The following is a 6,868-nucleotide window of genomic DNA, read 5'->3' as shown; positions in this document are numbered from 1 at the left end:
TGAAAATGAAGAAGAAATCCGTAAACTGACGAAAGTATCCTCACATGCTTGGCACATGACAGTGGAAATTGACAGAAAATAAACGGAAGGACGAGGAATGTAGAACGTTCAAATATTATGGACGAGGGATGCACAAAAAAAAAGGACAGGGAGTTAAAGTTGATGTAAAGTTTAGGGACGGGGAATGAAATTTTGTCTTAATATTACTAGACTTTTAGCCATCCTTAATGGATTAATAGAGTATGTTGATGGGTCACTCTTCGTGAACCTCTACATCACTTATTTGGTGAATTATTATTGACGGACTATCCTTAATGGATTTACATTAGTAGGGTTACCTATTAGTATGTTACTCTTGGTGGATTTTTTTTAGTAGACCACCTCTATTGGAATTTTCCCACTCTTTCCGTATATAGAGAAGACATTGGAGCAACACAAGACAAGTGATGGAGAACCTCTTCTCTCATACTAGGATATAAACTCGATCAACCAGAGCATAGCGCTCGGCCTCATACGTAGAGATTCTAGGACCAGAACAATGGCATCTCCAACCGAACCATGTCTTTATCACTTTCGGTGAGAACTATCTCGATCGATAAGCACGGACATCCTGATTGTAAAGACGCGATTCCCTCCACAAAAATTGCACTCGATTCAATTTTGTATATTTTTGTAAATGCTACACTTCAAAAAACTACGCCTATAAAGAATCAGATTATATATATATATATATATATATATATATATATATATATATATATATATATATATATATATATATATATATATAGTGTACCAATCCATGGCTAAACAACTTTTGGGGTACAAACTGAATAAGTAAATATGAGCCTTCCATTTTATAAATTTTAGTAAAAAACCTGAAAAACGCGGAGGGGTAATATGGTCAATTTATAATTATCACGAACTAACGTGTTCCTCTATCTCCTTTCCCGCAAAACCTTCCCCAACCCCCAAATTTCACTTTCACTCACGAAGTCACGATTCCTTATCTGCCTTCAACCCTAATCTCAGAACCCTAATTGACACAATTCACATAATTGATTGCAAATATAGAGCAATTAAAAACAGTTGATCAATCTAAAGAATTTCGCCATCGCGTCAAATCAATTGGTGAAGCTCGATCCAAATCTAAAGAGGACCGTATTGTTACGATGGTGTAGCAAGATGAAGACACAATCAATTATATCTTGTATCTCTATCCTGTACTTCGTTCTTCATCTTCAAGTTACCTTCACACTTCAACACGCTGGATTTTTGTTGATGATGATACATGCGTATTGCTAGCTCAATAGGTTGTACTAAATTAGCTTTTGAATTCCTATTCGATTAAGAATCTGCTCGTATTTGCTTCGGTCGTCTTTTTCATCTCATCGGTTTATTCGTATCTAGCTATATATAATCACTTAAAACAATAGTTTTATTTAGTATCAATTTGAATGGTTTTTTAAGTTACTGATTATTGTTTCAAGTGATATTCCGTTAATAATTGTGAAGAGATCTGGCAATTATTTAGTTAATATATAACACGCACATAGGGTGTTTGATGAAATGTCTCAAAAAATGCACTTTTTGAGAAACTTGATTACAATTATGAAATCGGTTCTAAGGTAATTGAAAATTTCATAAATTGATAAATGTATGTTTATATTGTATATAGCATATGTAGCTGATTTTGTATAATTAAGATGTGTTAATAGCTTTACGTACGGATGGTATATAACTAGTTAGCTCTGTATGAAGTTTGAAGAATAATGAAGTTATGTATAGCTTAGTTTTATTAATTGTATGTTATCATATGTGAAGTTTAGTTTATATGGTTTTTGTTGTGGATTTAATGAAATGCTGGTTTATAGAACTTAAGTTTGACTTGAAAAGTTAAAGTGTAGGTCTGTTTTTATGAGCTGTTAGAGTGAATCCAAAGGGCGTATAGTGTAATTGTTCATTTCTAAAAGTGTTTTTAGGCTTTCTATAGTGTTATGATAAATACTATGTAATAGCATTGAGAGAGTGTTTTGATAGTCAATCATTCTGTCTAGTAGGTGAAAGGAACCATTTTCAATGTAGATGCAAATGGAGCATATGTTGACATCACAGCAAAATCTTCTGCATTCTTACCATTTAGAGAAGCAAGTATTCATGGTATACAACATGTTGAAGAGGCTGGCATATTTCCTGGCATGCGTGAAGAGTTTGTTATTATTGGTGAAAATGAACACGATGATAGCTCAATCTTGAGCTTAAGGCAAATTCAGTACGACCTCGCGTGGGAACGATGTCGACAGCTTCAAGCTGAAGATATTGTGCTGAAGGGTAAGGTAACTAAAACTTGAAAAATGACACGATGTCATATTTTCTGCTAACTATTTAATTCTGAACTGTTTTATGGTAGAAATAATAATATATTGTTTATTACATGTATTTGTATAGGTTGTCGGTGCCAAGTGCCAACAAAGGTGGAGTTGTGGCAATCGTTGAGGGACTTCATGGATTTGTTCTGTTTTCACAAATTTCTTCGGTTGGTTCCTTAACCTTGATCACTATTATTTCAAAAATATTCTTTATCATGAAAAGAAGTAAATTAGACTATTTCAATTTTTATGTCTATAAGACAACTTCAATTTCTGATTGGTGTTGGGTTCTTGTATATGCTTATTGTAAGTTTTGTATATTTGTTACTTGGATTTGACATTGACGATCTAAAATATTTACCAGTTTGGGAGTTTCTTTTCTTGAACCTAAATAAATGAGTTTATAGTGTTAGTTGATGATTATATCAACAGTTTGTTACACGCTCTGTATAATTTACATATGGTTATTTTAAATTTTAAGGCTTCATAGAAATTGTAGTTCATTAATCACAATATTGACACTTTGTTGTAGTATCATTAAGTGGATTTAACTTTGTTATTGTATTTGTCAGTTCAACCTAACACTAGTATAGATGAAATTTACCAAATTTGTTTGTCAATTAACTCGTATGAAATTTACAACATGTCTCTCAGGCTGAAACTAATTATACACATGCTTTGGAGGTTAACATTAATATTAATACTTGGTTTAATATAAACTTTTTTTTTTTTGTGCAAATTGTTCATTAGAACTAAAAGTTTTTGGTTTAAAGCATACATTTTTAATCTTTATTTTATTTTCTGCGGTCACTTACGCTAACCCTAGAATGTTATATGTGGTTGTAGAGGGAGAAAATGAAATTGCACATGGAATACATGGAGTCGATTAAAAAGTTTGAGGAGAAGTGGATGAAGAACTGTTCGAAACATGGAACTAATGGCTTCATGAATGGTGGAGAGGTAACCATGATTATTCATCTTGTATTTCATCATTCATCACCTCATTTTTATCATTCATCACCTCCTTTTTATCATTCATTATATCTTTTTAATCATTCATCTTGTGTTTAATCATTCATCACCTACTTTTTTATTATTCATCTTGTTTTTTATGATTCGATCACCTTCTTTTTTATCATTCATCTCCTTATTTTTATCATTCATCTTGTTTTTTTTATCATTCTTCACCTCATTTTTTTTCTTTCAAATCTTTTATCATTCATTATATCCTTTTTTATCACTTATCACCTAATTTTTATCATTCATCACCTTCTTTTTATCATTCATTGCCTCATTTTTATCATTCATCACGTTATTTTGTCATTCTTCGCTTATCATTCATCAGCTATCTTTATCATTCACTGGGTATTTTTTTTATCATTCATCGGATACTTTTATCATTCATGGGGTACTTTTTATCATTCATCACATTCTTTTATCATTCATCGTTTATCATTCATCAGCTACCTCTATCATTCATTTGCTATTTTTATCAAATATCGGTTATTTTGATGAATGATAAATGTTTGATGAATGATACTGTTTTTTGATAAATGAGAAGTGTTTGATGAATGATAGCATTATGATAAATGATAACCGTATTCTGATAAAAGATAAGTGTTTTTTTATATGAATGACAACAATTAGATGAATGCTAATTGTTTGGTTATTGGACATTTGGTCTAGTGGTATGATTCTCGCTTTTGATGCGGGAGGTCCCGAGTTCGATTCTCGGAATGCCCTATTCTTTTTTTTATAAAACTAATCATATTATATCAACTATTTGAAACTCCACTACTTTTGTAACTATATTAAAATGTTTGATGATATAAAATATTTTAATGCAAAATAATCATTTTGTGATGAATGGTTATTGTTTTCTTATGAATGATAACCGATTTTTAAAAAATGATAACTATTTGATGAAAAATAATTTAGATGAATGATAATTTTTTCTGATGAATGATAAATGTTTGATGAATGATAATTGTCTGATGAATGATAATTGTCTGATGAATGATAATTGTTTTTCTATTAATGTTAAATGTTTTTCGATGAATTATAATTTTTTTCAATGAATGATAATTATTTTTTGATGAATGGTTAATTATTTTCGATGAATGTTAAACGTTTTTGATGAATGATAAATGTTTGATGAATGATAAATTTTTTTCGATGAATGATAATTATCTGATGATAACTGTTTTTGATGAATGATAAATGTTTTTCGATGAATGATAAATGTTTTTCTGATGGTTGGTGGTGGTTAGGGTGGTGGGTGGTGGTGGTTGGTTGTGGTGGGTGGTGGTGGTTGGTTGTGGTGGGTGGTTGTGGTGGGTGGTGGTGGTGGTTTTGATGGTTGGTGGTGCTTGGTGATGGTGGGTGGCGGAGGTGGGTGGTGGGTGATGGTGATGGTGGTGGTGGCAGTAGTGTTGGTGGTGGTGGTTGGTGGTTGGTAGGTGGTGGGGGTGGTTGGTAGGTGGTGCTGGTGGTGGTGGTGGTTAGTGGTAGTGGTTGGTGGTGGTTGGTGATGGTGGTGGTGGGTGGTGGTGGTGATGGTGGGTGGTGGTTGGTGTTGGTGGTGGGTGGTGGTGGTTAGTGGTGGTGGGTGGTGGTGGTTGGTGGTGGTGGTGGTGGTTCGTGGTGGTGGGTGGTGGTTCGTGGTGGTGGTGGTGGAGGTGGAGGGTGGTGGGTGGTGGTAATGAGGGGTGATGGTGGTGGTTGGTGGTGGTTAGTGGTTGGTGGGTGGTGGTGGTGGATGGTAGTGGGTGGTTGGTGGTGGGCGGTGGTGGTTGGTGGGTGGTAGTTGGTGGTGGTGGTGGATGGTGGTAGGTGGTGGTGGTGGGTGGTTGGTGGTGGTGGTTGGTGGTGGGCGGTGGTGGTTGGTGAGTGGTGGTAGTGATGGGTGTTGGTGGGTGGTTGATAATGCCAAAAATGAACACATATTTTATAGCATTATTCCCCAAGAAAGACAAGATTTTAGTTGGTATTGTTCGATTTACAAGCAATATTCGTTTAAATATTAAAAAGAGAAGATAAAAGGCAAATTCGACAAATTGAAGACAAAAAGGTCCAAAGAGCTAAAAAGTACAAGATACAATTAAAAAGGTTCAAAATATTGATGAGGAACGTCTCAAAATGACAAAAGTACAAGTTACAAGACGCAAAGTACACGATATAAAATAATACGCGAAGACGTCCAAAAATCCGGAACCGGGACCTGAGCCTAGAAGAAACGCCCGACGCAACGGACCAAAAATATCTAGTCTACTATGCACAAGAATATAATATAATATATATATAATTATATATAATTATATATTATATTATATATTATTATTATATTACGTCGGCAAGAAGAAAACAAAACCAATTTGGCTGGATCCAGGGTGGCCATGCGACTCGCATGGCCAGAGGCACAAATCCATGCGAGTCGCATGGAGTAAAAATGCTGGTCAGGTCCTATATAAAGCCAGTTTTCTGCCGAGTTTTAATCATCTTTTTCTTCCTCTTCATACGTAAAACTTATATATATATATATATATATATATATATATATATATATATATATATATATATATATATATATATATATATATATATAATTTATATTTTAATTTTAATTTTAATTCTAATAATAAGGGTATGTTAGCAAATGTTGTAAGGGTGTAAGTCGAAATTCTGTCCGTGTAACGCTACGCTATTTTTAATCATTGTAAGTTATGTTCAACCTTTTTATATTAATGTCTCGTAGCTAAGTTATTATTATGCTTATTTAAAACGAAGTAATCATGATGTTGGGCTAATTACTAAAATTGGGTAATTGGGCTTTGTACCATAATTGAGGTTTGGACAAAAGAACGACACTTGTGGAAATTAGACTATGGGCTATTAATGGGCTTTATATTTGTTTAACTAAATGAAAGTTTGTTAATGTTAATATAAAGATTTACAATTGGGCGTCCCTATAAATTACCATATACACTCGATCGGACACGATGGGCGGGGTATTTATATGTACGAATAATCGTTCATTTAACCGGAAACGGGAATGGATTAATAGCCACTAGAATAATTAAAACAGGGGTGAAATTACATTCAAGGGTAATTGGTGTAATTGTTAACAAAGTAGTAAAACCTTGGTTTACACGCAGTCGATAACCTGGTGTATTCATTAAACAAAGTATTAAAACCTTGTTACAATTCGAATCCCCAATTAGTTGGAATATTTATCTTCGGGTATAATAATAATTTGACAAGGACACTTGCAATTTATATTTATGACTGATGGACTGTTATGGACAAAAACCAGACGGACATATTAAATAATCCAGGACAAAGGACAATTAACCCATGGGCATAAAACTAAAATCAACACGTCAAACATCATGATTACGGAAGTTTAAATAAGCATAATTCTTTTATTTCATATTTAATTTCCTTTATTTTATATTTAATTGCACTTCTAATTATCGCACTTTTATTTATTGTTGTTTAAT

The 6,868-nt window shown here is 33.4% G+C and overlaps 1 long non-coding RNA gene and 1 other non-coding gene across 2 annotated transcripts; both read left to right on the top strand.

The window, feature by feature from the left end:
- Positions 1-967: 967 nt before the first annotated feature.
- On the top strand, positions 968-3,278 carry LOC139893141 (uncharacterized). Its single transcript, XR_011774365.1, has 4 exons — positions 968-1,313; positions 2,061-2,336; positions 2,449-2,536; positions 3,216-3,278. It is a non-coding gene; the product is annotated as an uncharacterized lncRNA (long non-coding RNA).
- Positions 3,279-4,040: 762 nt separating this feature from the next.
- On the top strand, positions 4,041-4,112 carry TRNAQ-UUG (transfer RNA glutamine (anticodon UUG)). The gene has a single exon. It is a non-coding gene; the product is annotated as a tRNA-Gln (tRNA).
- The last annotated feature ends 2,756 nt before the right edge of the window (positions 4,113-6,868 follow it).

Source organism: Rutidosis leptorrhynchoides, chromosome 2 (genome assembly GCF_046630445.1).
Source record: "Rutidosis leptorrhynchoides isolate AG116_Rl617_1_P2 chromosome 2, CSIRO_AGI_Rlap_v1, whole genome shotgun sequence".
NCBI lineage: Eukaryota > Viridiplantae > Streptophyta > Magnoliopsida > Asterales > Asteraceae > Rutidosis > Rutidosis leptorrhynchoides.
The sequence above is the reverse complement of the archived record's forward strand: the minus strand, read 5'-3'. Positions and strand labels throughout refer to the sequence as shown.